Raw genomic sequence first — 14,046 nt, 5'->3', positions numbered from 1 at the left:
AAGGACAAGAAGATGGAGGGAGCATTTTCAAAAGGAGCACTCGCCTTGTTTTACGAAGGCTTCATAGCTCTTCAAAGAGGCTGCTAAAATCCAGACTGTCCACTGGCTTCATCTAGGGGGCAGAAGGAAGTGTGGCAGAATAAAGAGAACACGATTTATCAGCTGCAATGAATGGCTCCTGTTCTACTCTCCAGGGTATTCCCGGCCTTCACGAGGGACAACATGTCATGGGGCCCAAATCTGCACTGATGTCTCCTGGCCAAGGACCCCGTAAATCACAACCCAGCAGACAGGTTGTGACATAACAGACGGTGACCTTGTTTTCTCCTTGAAAAGTGAATGAGTCATTGCAGATAATGTGTCAGCTACGCAGTGAGAACGTAGCTTCAACACTCCGCTTCCTCTCGTGAGAGATTGCTGCTGAAGACGTTCTGGGGTGAGTTGTTGCTGCCTTTTGTGCAATTTGCACTGGAACAGTCCACTCCTCTTACCCTATGGCAGGAGGAGTGGGAACCTTTTTCACTCCAGGAGCCGCATTCCCTCAAGGCGGGCGGGCTCCAGGGCAAATGTGGAGAGAGCAACAGATGTGACTTGCTACAATAGGCTACATTCAAGCCATACAAAAGCCAGCAGTTTCTACACTCCCTCCCTCCCGGCAAGCAAGAGACATCATTATGCAGCCCTTATTTGGGGGAAGGGCCATAGCTCAGTGGTAGAGCATATGCTTTGCATGCTAGAAGGTCCCAGGTTCAATCCCTGGCATCTCCAGATAGGGCTGGGAATGTACCCTCTCTGTAACCCTGGAAAGCTGCTGCCAGTCAGTGTAGACAATTTTGAGCTACATGGTTTGGTTGGAAGACGCCTGTGCGTGAATTTGTTTTATGTGGGGAGATCGGTGCACGACGATCAACACACAGTCTTGAGCCAGAGCTTGGAAAAGTTACTTTTTTGAACTACAACTCCCACCAGCCCATTCCAATGGCCATGCTGGCTGGGGCTGATGGGAGTTGTAGTTTTAAAAAGTAACTTTTCCAAGCTCTGGCTCTTGACAGGAAAAGGCTTTGATCCAATGGCATGGATACCACAACAATTGGAAGTCTTTTATCTGCTGCAGCCTTCATCTGCCTTGACAGCCGTTGTAACATACACATTGTTATCCTCCGCCTGTTCTGCCGTTGAGGACTTTCTTGGATCGTTCTTTGTCTGGTTCCTTTCCCTTGACCTTTCCGCCATGGGTGACCCTGCTGGGAGTACATGACTCCTGATGGCATCGCTCACAGGGTTCATTGGAACATGCAAGCCCACTCACCACTACAAGGTGACGATCCAGCGAGGGGTGAGCTACATGGACTGATGGGCTGACTTAGTATAAGGCAGCTTCTTGCATTCCTATTACAATTCAAGAACACGCTCCAGCCAGGCAAGAGCACTTGAGGAGTGCATAGAGCAGGGTCAGTGATGGTTGTGGTCAGGGTGTGTGTGTGTGTGGCCTGGGGACAGTCCCAAGGGCTGGACAGAGGTTCACATTAGGCCCCCAGGCCTGAGGTTCCCCACCCTTGCCCTCCCTCCTTATGCGGCTGGAAGTTTGAGTTCGCCATCAGTGCGCATGCCAAATTCTTCTCAGACAGAAGACTCACGCTCGAGACAAGCAATATTTTATTTATTTATTTATTTATTGTATTTATATACCGTCCCATAGCCGAAGCTCTCTGGGCGGTTTACAGTACCTAAAAACACTAAAAACACATATACAAATTTAAAACACATCTTTTAAAAACAATTTAAAGCACAATTTAAACATTTAAAACAATTTAAAAACACATGCTAAAATGCCTGGGAGAAAAGGAAAGTCTTGACCTGGCGCTGAAAAGATAACAGTGATGGTGCCAGGCGCACCTCGTCAGGGACATCATTCCATAATTTGGGGGCCACCACTGAGAAGGCCCTCTCCCTTGTTGCCACCCTCCGAGCTTCCCTCGGAGTAGGCACTCAGAGGAGGGCCTTAAATGTTGAACGTAGTGTATGGGTTGGTTCATATCGGGAGAGGCGTTCCATCAGGTATTGTGGTCCCAAGCCATGTAAGGCTTTATAGGTTAAAACCAGCACCTTGAATTGAGCTCGGAAACATATAGGCAGCCAATGCAAGCGGGCCAGAATCGGTTTTATATGTTCGGACCGTCTGGTCCCTGTTACCAGTCTGGCCGCTGCATTTTGCACAAGCTGCAGTTTCCGATTTTGTAGGGACTTGGAGGCAGTCTGAAGGAGGGTTCGCTGTATATGCACCCCATCCTGATCTTGCCTCTGGTGAACAGAGCTGGCAAGTGCTCACATATTTTAAAGAATGCGCAAAGCTCACTGGTGGAGCATCTGCCTTGCGTGCAGAAGGTCCCAGGTTCAGTCCGCAGTTGCATCTCCAGATAGGGCTGGGAGAGATTCCTGTCTGAAATCCCAGACAGCCTCTGCCAGTCAGTGTAGACAATACTGAGCTAGAAGGACCAGTGGGCTGACGTGATATAAGGCAGCTTCCTGTGCTCCTGGCTGACTGTCAAGACTGTAAGCTTAGGCAACTCTGCTGGGGGTAAAGCTAAATATCTACTGTGGAATGACCCCTGATCTCCTGATCTGGTTGGAGGCTTCCCAGGCTCAACTTCATTACTGATATAAAACTCATCACTCTCTCTCTATTTCTGACATTCAGAGATGAGTGCCTTTGCTGACAGAGTTAAGCAGCACTGTCCCCTCACAAGAGAAGTATCAACAGGCTCAGGGAATCTCCAAGGTTTGCAGAACCACTCAAAAATATTTAGGGGGAAAAACCCTAAAGGGGGGGAGAGAACCTTTAAAACAGCTCATGGCCGGAGTTCGATTCCAACGAAAGGAGGAAGTCGAATCTCCGGTAAAAGGGGTCGAGGTCCACTCAGCCTTCCATCCATCCGTGGTTGGTAAAATGAGTACCCGGCATATGCTGGGGGGTAAAGAAAGGCCGGGGAAGGAACTGGCAATCCCACCCCATATATACGGTCTGCCTAGTAAACGTCACAAGACGTCGCCCTAAGAGTTGGAAACGACTCACACTATAAGTGTGGGGATACCTTTACCTTTTTAGAAAACTAGAAGGGAGAGGAAATGGAATGTGGCATCCTAAACAGGTGCACTGCGACATTTTGCTTCAGGTTCCCCTTGTTTAGATTTTATTTATTTATTTATTTATTATTTGATTTCTATCCTGCCCTTCCTCCCAGTAGGAGCCTAGGGCAGCACTAAAAACACTTTAAAATATCATAAAAACAGACTTTAAAATATATTAAAAGAAAGCATCTTTAAAAACATGTTTAAAAAAAGATTTAAAAACATATTTAAAAAAGGTTTAAAAACACACACACACACGTGTGTGTGTGTGTGTGTGTTTTTAAACCTTTTTTAAATATGTTTTTATATATATATATGTTTATATATATATAAAAGAAGGTTTAAAAACATATTAAAAAGCATTTCCAACACAGATGCAGACTGGGATAGATCTACCATGCATCCTTGTGATGTCCCTGTATTTTAATATCTGTAAATATGGTAAGTGCAGGTTTATTAAGCGATATATGGTAAGTGACTGAGTGAGGGGGGGAGTACATGGGCTAGAATGCTGGAGAATGCTGTATGAGAATTGGCTGAGGGTTTGAATGGCTGAAGGTATAAATGAGAGGATCAGTGGAGTCTGGGGAAGAGTTGTTGGAGAGGGCGGTTGGTTGATGAGAGGGATTTGGAGGAGTTGGTTGGCAGAGTTTTGAGGGAGGCTTGGATTGTATTTGGCTGATATTTAGGCAATATGTATATGACCAGAAACATAAAGAGTGACACTATATGAAACCATACGCTTGTTAAACATACCTTACATAATCTTGTTATTTCCTGGTGTTTATAAATAAATATTTTATTGGTTTACCGAAAGCCTGATCCTTGGCTGGGGCTTTCACAGATCAGAAGGGTGGGCAGGGTAATTACCAAGGTTGGAAAACAGTATCAATGGTGGCAGCAGTGAAGAGATAGTGTATCATCAAGTATCCAAGGCAACCCAGGGCTGTATGCTTTATTGGCACAAAGATACAGGGGGGTTGTGGCCTGCAAGTGCACCCAGACACTAAGTAACAATAAGCCAGAAGGGAGACTAAGGCGAAGTCTCTAGCAGTATTGTTTACAGGGAGTGACTGATGGTGCTGCCTAGCAGTGGGATCTTGTGAGATCTGTGCTAGGGGAGCTAAAGAAAAATAAAAACTAAGTTTCTCCCTGGTGGGAGCCACGGGTGGGAGCCTGACAGGTGGTGCCAGGGGAGGAACATTACAATCCTCTCCAGTGCCATCCTATGTATCCTAATGGTTTTTAAATGAAAAGCCACCAAGGCTGCAATCCTATGCATGTAATTTACCTGGGAGCAAGTCTCACTGAACACAATGGGACTTACTTCTGAGTAAACATGCCAAGGATCAGGCTGAGCAAGGCAAAGAAAGAGGAGACAAAAGATGCCAAGGTCCTCTCTCTAACAGCTGTTGTTGTTTGTGAAGCTCAGAGTCCACAATGATGGCTGCCAACAGCACATCAGACAGGTGAAAAGAGAGGACACAGGCAGGTGTATATGTTCAACGACAGGGACACTGGAGAGGAAACAAACAGAGAGCAAATTATGTGAGGCAGATTACACTGGAATATAAGAGCAGAGCTTGGAGTTACTTTTTTGAACTACAACTCCCATCAGCCCCAGCCCGGATGGCCCCTGGATTGGGCTGATGGGAGTTGAGTTAAAAAAAGTAACTTTTCCAAGCTCTGTATATGAGTAATCTGTATTTCAAAAAGCAGCATAAGAAGACAAGCCCCTGCCCTCAATCAAAATACAGATAAGAGAGGGAGGAGAAACAAGGTTAACAAGGGATGAAAGTGACCACAAGCAGTTACACTAGGAAGGGCTTGAGGCAACAGCGGTTAACCTGCCCGCAAACAAATCAGAACGAATGCTCTGATTTGCAGACAGTATCTTTCAGCTATCCTGCGTCAACAGGAAAGTTTCTAACTTCCTCCTAAAAGCCAATCAGGCAGCTCCAGCAGTGGCGTCACCAGCAAGGCCTTACCTGCTGATTGTAGGGTCCAAGGTGGTTGATACTGGGGAAGGCCCTCTTTGAGATACTTGGGCCCTAAGCCATTTATGGTTTTATAAGCTAGTAGTGCTAACACCTTGAATTAGGCCCGGTACCTCATTGGCAGCCAGTGCAGCACTTTCATGATGAGTGACTCATGGTCCCATAGGGCTGCCCCACCTACCAACCTAGCAGCTTCATTCTCCACTAGCTGCAGACTCTGAAGCATCTTCAAAGACAGCCCAACATACAGAACATTACAGTAGTCCAGACAGGAGGTCACCAGAGCATGGACTACTGAGGCCAGGCTATCTCAGTCCATGAATGGCTGCCGTTGACAAACCAGCCTAAGCTAGGCATAAGCACTCCTAGCAACAGAAGCCAAAGTACTCCCAGACTGCAGACCTGTTCCTTCAGGGGGAGTGCAACCCCTCCCAGAACAGGATATACACCTAAAGGCTAGACATGGGAACCATCCACCCACAGCACTTCCGTCTTATTAGGAATCAGGATTCAGCCTTAGTTTGTTGGAACCATCCAGTCCAACACTGCTTCCAGACACCTGTCCAACACCTTCATGGCCTCTCCTGATTCAGATGGAATGGAGAGATAGAGCTGTGCCACCATGCTAGAAATCCCCAGATCACACAGTTCCCAACTGTTTCATATAGATATTAAACAGAGGAGAGCTAGAATGGACACTTGTGGGACACCACTGCCCAAAGAACATGGAACTCGCAACCATCTCCTAGTACTTCTTTCTGATAGTGACCTTACAAGTAGGAGCAGAACTACTGTAATACAGCACCTCTAACTCCCACCCCCTTGAGCCACTTGAGAAGGAGGCCACAGTCAATGGGAGGTCAAGGAGAACCAAGAGGGTCACACTTCCCTGTCTCTCTCCTGATAAAGGTCATCAGTCAGGGTGACCAAGGCTGTTCCTGTGTCAAACGACATCTATATAGTCTGCTTTCTCCAGGTGTATCTGCAGCTGGCTGGCTTTCACCCTCTTAATCACTTTGCCCAGGGTGGGAATATTACAGACTGGAAGGCAATTTTCTAAAACCTCTGGATCCAAGGACTTCTTCAGGAGGGGCTGCCCCACCACCTCTTTCAAGGTGGCGGGCATAACTTCCTCCCATAATGAGGCATTAACCACTCCCTGGACCCATCCAGCTAATCGCCCCCCCCTACTAGATTTTACCAACCATGATGGGCAGGAATCAAGAAGGCTCGTGGCTGGCTTCACCACTGCAAGTGTCCTGTCCATATCCTTGGGCTGCAGCCTCTGAAACCAATTTCACAAGCTGGTGCTCCAATACATCCAATATTTTTTTTAAAAAAAAACCTGTAGCCAATGAACCATTTGCAATTTCTCAACAACTTGTTTGCAAATTAAGCTTTCCCCCAGGAGCACCCTTAAAAGATTAGGCTCCCCTGGGTGCTTTCTCTGCCCATTTCTGATGACACCCACGAATGCTGGGATGAAGAAACACGATGACCAATTCCCCACTTTTGAAAATAAGGGGCTACCTTTGCTTCTTTCTTTTCCTGTATTTAGGGCATCGGTGGTTGCTGGAGGATGGAGCTCATTCCATCACACATACTGACATTTGTGTGCTAATTTACAGAAGCTTAATCAGACATGAAGCAGCCTTGGGAGCAGCTGGAAGGCTGGGCACCTGCATTGTCCTGAGCCAGATGGACTTTTCTGACATGCAAATGGCACTTTCACACTGCCAGGCTCCCTCAGGAATGCAGCAGGAGGGGCATCTGGGCCTCCGACTTGCAAAGGGAAGCAGTGGAGGGAAAACACCTGGAAAGAGATGTGGGTGGAACTGCTCCAACACCAAAATGCTAAATATGAGCTAACGCAGCCAAGGGAATGCAGAAGCTAACGACAATGCACAGGGCTGTTGCTTCAGGGCTCTGAACTGACTAGAGAGATTTCAAGGCCTGTTCCTTAAAATCTCTCTCTTGATTTCACAGTGTGGGATAGGAGAGAGGGAAAGGGCAAATTTTGCGAGGGCCGAGTGCAGTGGCGCAATAAGGAGGGAAATTGCCAACTGTTTTACTGCCCCCTGCTCCTGTACCTTTCACAGCTGCTTCATTTGCGGACATCCATAGGTGATAATCCTTGTCTTCATGCCATGAAAGGGTTTGCCTGCAGGACAAGCTGCTCTTCAAGGCAGAGGAGCAAGCCAGGTTGCTTTCTTTTTTCTGGTCGGTTGGCTGCTTTTGCAGTGATCCGGACATGGAGTCAGGCTGCAGGGCTCGGAGTTGACAGCTGAAGATGGGGAGACCATTGTGCCTAAGGCTGTTGGACTGTAGCTCCCAGAGCAACCTCCCAGACCACCAGTGCTTATGGGGCCAAAGCCTGGACCTCATAGGCACCTTCCTTTGAACCTGAAGAACCCGATGCCTCCCACTGCACAACACCAGTCCAGCAGCTAGGCACACCAGGAGGGAGGCTATGGAACAGAGGAGGACTGCTCTTCTTCAGGCCAGAGGCATGGCCCTTTAAGGCTCTAAAATTCTATATAAGGGGGTGGAGCCTGTTGGGTTAATTTAGCAGAGTTAGCACACACAGCTTGGAAGGTGGCTGTATATTAAATCCTGTATGAGTAGCCTTCCCTTTTGGTTTCAGTCACACAGAGGCTTTTGTCGTGGAAAATAAGAAAGCTTAGTTTTTTATAGGAAATGCATACTTTGTGTCTCAGCAGAGACAGAGAGAAACGACAGAATGCATCCTCTCCCGAGGTGGGATGAAGAAGAAGGGAGGAGCAGGAAGTGAGGTCAGCAACCCTAAGACCAGAGCTTGGAAAAGTTACTTCTTTGAACTACAACTCCCATCAGCCCAGTCCAGTGGCCATGCTGCCTGGGGCTGATGGGAGTTATCGTTCAAAAAAGTAATTTTTCCAAGCTCTGCCTAAGACTATCAGTCTAGCTCCTGAAGGAAGGTCATCAGCACAGAGATTAAAGGGTAGTTTAGGAAGGCAGTTTAGGAAGCATGGAGGCTCCCTTTTCTATCTACACTTCAAATAGAGCCTGGAGGAGGTAGTTTGGAAACAATGGTTTGAAAGGCCTGTTGGAGAAGTTGCTCATATGGAGCTATCCAAGGTCCAGATTTTCACATTCCCTATTAGTGGGTGAACAATCCAGTGCTTGGTGAACTCTGCTTCACAATGACAGGAAGAGCCGACATCGAAGGATTTTCTCTGGCATCAGTCCGGAACATGGCACATGCAGGCATGATTGTTCCTCGTCTTGTAACCACACACCCCTTTGAACATGCCCATTTTGTTGCTGAACTCCAATTCCCATCTTTCCTCACCATTGGCCATGCTGGCTGGGGCTGATGGGAGCTGGAATCCAAGAAGATCTGCAGAGCACTATGTTGGCTACCTCTGCTTTGGGCGCTGACTTGGCGGAGGCAGCTCCTGCCTCGCTGAGGCAACCTAAGCTCTGACCTTGCTGTGCTTCTTCCACCTCTGAGCCTGACACAGCTGTTCCTGAGCCCAGCACACACTCTGACAGTTGTTTGTCCCTTCCTGCCTGGACCCCTGCTGTTGACCGACTCAGTAGAAAATGTGTCAAGTCAAATGGAGCCTGTCAGGGCGCCCAAGTGAACTATGTTGGTTTGCCAAAGTCCATTAACCTTTGCTCCAGACTTTGGGAAATCATAATCATCATCATAAAAAAGACAATGTCAAATGAACAAGTTCACAGGATGGCCCTCTGTGGAACTCACCATTTTCTGTTTGCTCATTATCAGCAACGGCAAGGCTGTTTCACTGACTCTTCATCATCCCCTCTTCAGAAGAATTTGGGATCTAGAAGTTTAGCAAACAACCATTGCATCCTACTTTTGCAAATATGATTAAAAACACGCACACACAAACATCTTGATTTTACATTGTTATTTATTGTTGTTATAGATAACAATAGAAGCTTCCCTCCCTAAGGCTTAGTGGATTTTAACTGGAATTATGCCTGGGGAGGGAAGGGTTAACCCAATTTCCAAGAACTGCCCCCTGCACATGGCATTATATTTTTTAAAAATCCCCCAGTGTGGCTGCTAGCCAGGCAATTAACGGAATGTGCCATTTGACTCTGATATGGCTCCCTCCTCTTCAAAGGAACAACACCATAGATTTATATAAAGGCATTGCTATATATTTACATAAATATATAAGGCATTATAGGTTTATTTTATTCCTTTTTTGAATAATTCCCAACATGGAATTTTCTTTCTTTCTTTTTCTGCTACAACATACTGAGCGTACATTTTTAGTTGAGACCTTCCAAATATTGCATTCCCTGGGCGGACACAATGAGAATGTCGAGCAAAGAACCTGGATTTGCCCACAGTTCATCCCAATATGTGTCTCTGATATTAATTGATTGATTGAAATATTCGCATACTGCTCTTCCTTGAGCTTGGTTTCAGACTAGTTTGCAAGTTTTTTAAAAAAGTAATAGGATACAACATTTAATTAATTGTTTTTAAATTATTTTTATTTGTTTTTTTAAATTGTTTTTGTGTTTTAAAATTTGTATATTTGTTTTTAATGTTTTTAATTACTGTAAACCGCCCAGAGAGCTTCGGCTATGGGGCAGTATACAAATGTAATAAATAAATAAATAAAAGGTTAAAAATTCAAAGTGATTGACAAGATTAAAAATGCCTACAAATATTTTAAAAGCCTGGGAGAATGAAAGGGTTTTGATTGGTGCCCAAAATAACTTAATGCTGGTGCCAGGTTAACCTCCCCAGACACGGCATTAGTGCCTCTTTAAAGGTTTTTAATGAACACTGAAGTATGTGCTTAAGCCTACCTGCCCTCACCATCAATAAGATCCAGGGGATGCCAAACCCACCAGGGCTGTGCAGTACAATCTCATGCATGTCTGCTAAAAAGAAAGTTCCATTGGATTCAGTGGGATTTACTCCCAGCTGCTAAGTGTATATACTGTAAGCTTGCAGCTGGAATGGCCAATCTCACTTGGCTTCATTTCCCATCTCCTTCAAGCATTCACCATTACTGGATGGTGATATGCTGCTTCCTTGCATGGATGATATAACTGAGCCTGCAGTCTGATACATATTTACCTGGGCGTAAGTTCCACTGAATGTAATAGAACTAAGTAGTCATCATAGAACTGTGCTGTTCTTCCAGTGCAGGGGTGGGAGACATTTTTCAGCTGCATTACCTTATGTGGAATCTTCCGGGGGACACATCCCAGGCATAAGTGGAGAGAGCAATGGATGTGACTTTTACCTTTGTACAGTAAGAGGCTTCTACACCCATACCTCTCCATCTGCCATCCAGGCAGGTAAGATGCATTGTCACAGTGGAAGGACACTTTTTATCCAAGCAAAAGTACTTGAAGAGGCTATAAAGCAGGGTGGTAAGAGGTGTGGCCAAGAGAAGGGGGTGGCCTGGGGAGAGTTCTGGGAGCCAGATAGAGACAACTGGAGGGCCACATTTGGCCCCCAGGCCTGAGGTTTCCCCACTCCTGCTCCAAAGGATGCTTTCAGTTCCCAGCATCCCATCCCACTCAGGGCCGGATTATCCATTAGGCTTAGTAGGCTGAAGCCTAGGGGCCCGGAGCTCTTGGGGGCCCACAATCCGCAGAAGCAGGACAGGAGCTGCGGGTCGCGGGATAAGAGCTTCCGAACCGCCCACCATCCCCCCGCTTCACTTACCTTTTTCTCCGCTGTTTTTTGCAGTTTGCCATCAATCAAGATGGCGGCTGAGGTTTCCCTAAGGGGCTGAAGCCTCTGCAGCCATCTTGGTTGATGGCACGCATGTGTGCTACATGCGCGCATTGCTGCCATCAACCAAGATGGCGGCAGAGGCTTCAGCCCCTTAGGGAAACCTCAGCCGCCATCTTGATTGATGGAAACCTGTGCGCGCAGTGCACGCAGCTGCAAAAAAAGCGGAAAGGTAGGTGAAGCGGGGGGGATGGGATGGGACGGGACGGCGGGCGGCTCAGAATCAGCCTAGGGGCCCTCCTCAGCTTAATCCGACCCTGATCCCACTTCCCCAACATTTGGCCACATTTAGGGGAATCTAGGGCAAGACTTTGTAGGTAGGAGCAAGCTTGATTCTCAGTGACTGGGACAACCAGGAACAGGAGTAGTGTAGCCACTTAGAAAGAGGAAATGCATCACCCAAAAAAGAGGCCACAAATTTTAATAGTATTTGCAGATGATGGCTTGTATGTATAGATACAAACTAGGAAATGATGTAAATAGAAATGCATTCATCACATCATAGTGGGGATTGGGAAGACTGTGGCTGGGTGGCCTGTGTGCCTGCCTGCTCAGTCCAATGTCCAGGTGCTGCTTAACTGTTGATGGGCAACTTCAAGTCCCTTTCTGCTCTCTCTTCTTATGGTTATTCTTTCGCTTTAAACCAGACTTGGAACAGACAGCCTTCCAAAGGAAGGACTGTCATCTGTAAAGTAGGACACATGGCCACCCTAAAGAGGTGTTTTCATATGGGGCTTTCAATGTATGCTGAAACCTTTCTCTTCACTGAGGCCTTCATTATTATTATTATTATTATTATTACAATTGTTGTTCTTGTTCCACTGCTATAATTTTGATCACCAGAAAATTAATTTTATATTGCTTTTCATGGTATCATATTGTTTTTAATGTTATGTATTTTCTGCACACTGTTTCAATATTTTCTAATAGAAAGCAGTTTAACAATCTTGCAAATAAACAACTAAGTAAACAGGAGGCAGGATTAGTTCATGCCCAGGTGATGAATCTGCGTGCATAAATCAGCTTGGCTGTCACCCATTCCTTTGGGGGGGGGATCAGTGGCTGATGTATTGGGGTACAAAATCACAGTGTTGGGTTAAAACCTGCCAAGTAGACCTGTCTCTTGGTGACCCACCCAGCCGTCATTGACGAGGATCCAGCAGGGGGCACACTCTGTCTCTCCATTGTAAAGCCCACAGGAGGCGCTGCACCCACCAGGTGTCCTTGCATTATACAAGCTGTCCTTCCACACATACACACCACCTGTCATAATGAGAGGCATTTTGCAACAGATGTCCTTCCTTTCCTGTAGTCCACCCTCCTCTTTCATGTGTTGAAAAGGAAAAGATGGGCTTTACTGAGAGATTTACAGTCAATCATTGCCCATGCCTACTGATTCATTGCTTCCCTGCTGGGAATTCTGGTGGGTGTTCTGTCCTCATGACAGAAGGAGTGCAGGGCATGAAGAACCGTGGATTTCAGAATGGCAATTTGTTGTTATTTGAAGCATGTTGACATGCTGGCTGTGTTCGCAATGGAATAAAAGTTTTACAGTGCAGCTGATCCCCTAAGCCCCGTATGTGGGTGGCATTTAGGATCAACCAAGGAGGGGTGGTGGTTGTGTAACAGATGGCCGTCAGGTGTCATACGATGTGCAGGTCCTTTTTGCCAAGATGCAATAGCATTTAAAACATTGGCACTGACTACCTTTCAAATACTGTTGTGGCAGTGAACACTATACAAGGCGGAAAAAACCCAGCTTGTAAAAACACCTTTCCCAAATATTGTTATATAGCCACTCCACAATGACATGCTGGAATCTTATATAAGAGGCTAAAAATTGGTTGTCACCTTGATGTGTATTTTAGCAGGCTAAGCTGGGGGCGGAGGCATCAAGGGATGTATCGCTCAGAGGTATCTGCAGTGGAATGCTGACAGTTTAGCTTCAGCAAGGGAAGTGAGGAGCCATTTTGGATGGGACAGTGAAACAAGTGGAGGCAGGGCAAAATGAAGGGAGGGTCAGAGGTAGGGGCAGGAAGGTAGGCAGACCAGGAAGCTGAGAAAGCCTAGGAATGAGCGAAGGGATAGGAAACACCAGGGAGCAAGGGTTAAAGGGTGAAAGACAGAATAAGCAGTGGGGTGAGAAAGAGGGACTTGAGTGAAGGATGGCTAGAGAAGGGAGATGGCTGTCAGGAACTGATGAATGGAGCAATCAATGAGAAAGGAGCTAAGGAAAAACAGGGAGTGGATGGGGTGTGTGTGTGAGGGAAGCCTTATGTAAGGCCCAGAGACAAGATGTGTTGTGTGCTATTGCAGGGGTATCCAAAGTGGTGCTCTCCAAATGATTTGAGCCGTGTACACACCATACATTTAAAGCACATTCCCCCCAAAGAATCCTCCTGGGAACTGTCATTTACCCCTCGAAGAGATACAATTCCCAGCACCTTTAAGAAACTACAGTTCCCAGGAGGATTCTTTCTGTGTGGGGATGTGCTTTACATGCATGGGGTGTAAGCAGCCATGGACTCCAGCTCCCATCATCCCTGACCATTGTCCAGGCTGGCTGGGGCTGATGGGAGTTGGGATTCAACACAGCTGGAGGGCACCATGCTGGCTAGCCCTCTGCACTGTTGGTAAGAAGTGAGAGGATAAGAAAGGGCTGCGTGGAGCCAAAAGAATAGCAACTGCAAAGTGCGGTTGAGGTAAAATGTTGCTCTGAATTACAACTGTGTCAGTGCCTTGCCCTACATATTGGCATCATATTCAGCCCTCTGTGTCTTATAGCCAGAATTTCTTTTTAAAAAAGAAAAGAACATTTTCACTATTTAAAGGAGACTTGTCTCTGAGCAGTCTCCTTCCATGCCTCTTAGCTTAGGTTGCAGCTCTGTGAATGGAACCTTAAAAATTAACTATGTTTGAAGAGAGGAAAATATCAGCCTCTTCAGTTGGAACAGACTGACCTGCCCTCGGCTCACATCTTGCCCTTTGTTTGTCTGTTGCCCTTTGAAGCTGGATCGGGTGCTGCTGACGTGCGTGGCGCCTGTGGGCGAGGCGAGTGTTTTCGTTGAGGCCTCCCTGGTTTCATTCTCCTTGCACTGCACACTCCACGATTCCAGGAGGTTGACAGGGCGATATATCAGCATG

At 46.5% G+C, this 14,046-nt stretch overlaps 1 protein-coding gene across 2 annotated transcripts in view; it reads left to right on the top strand.

Annotated features, from left to right (window-relative positions):
* Nucleotides 1-368: 368 nt before the first annotated feature.
* The window catches only part of PDE1B (phosphodiesterase 1B), a 210,953-nt gene continuing 197,275 nt past the window's right edge, over nt 369-14,046 (top strand). The window contains exon 1 of one of the 2 annotated variants that reach the window (XM_061614558.1): nt 369-436. The gene's annotated coding sequence lies outside the window, so the exon portion shown is untranslated. The remainder of the gene's footprint in view (nt 437-14,046) is intronic. The other variant, XM_061614563.1, reaches the window with a different exon arrangement.

This window comes from Rhineura floridana, chromosome 3, assembly GCF_030035675.1.
Source record: "Rhineura floridana isolate rRhiFlo1 chromosome 3, rRhiFlo1.hap2, whole genome shotgun sequence".
Lineage (NCBI taxonomy): Eukaryota > Metazoa > Chordata > Lepidosauria > Squamata > Rhineuridae > Rhineura > Rhineura floridana.
This window is presented reverse-complemented; position numbering and strand designations above follow the sequence as displayed.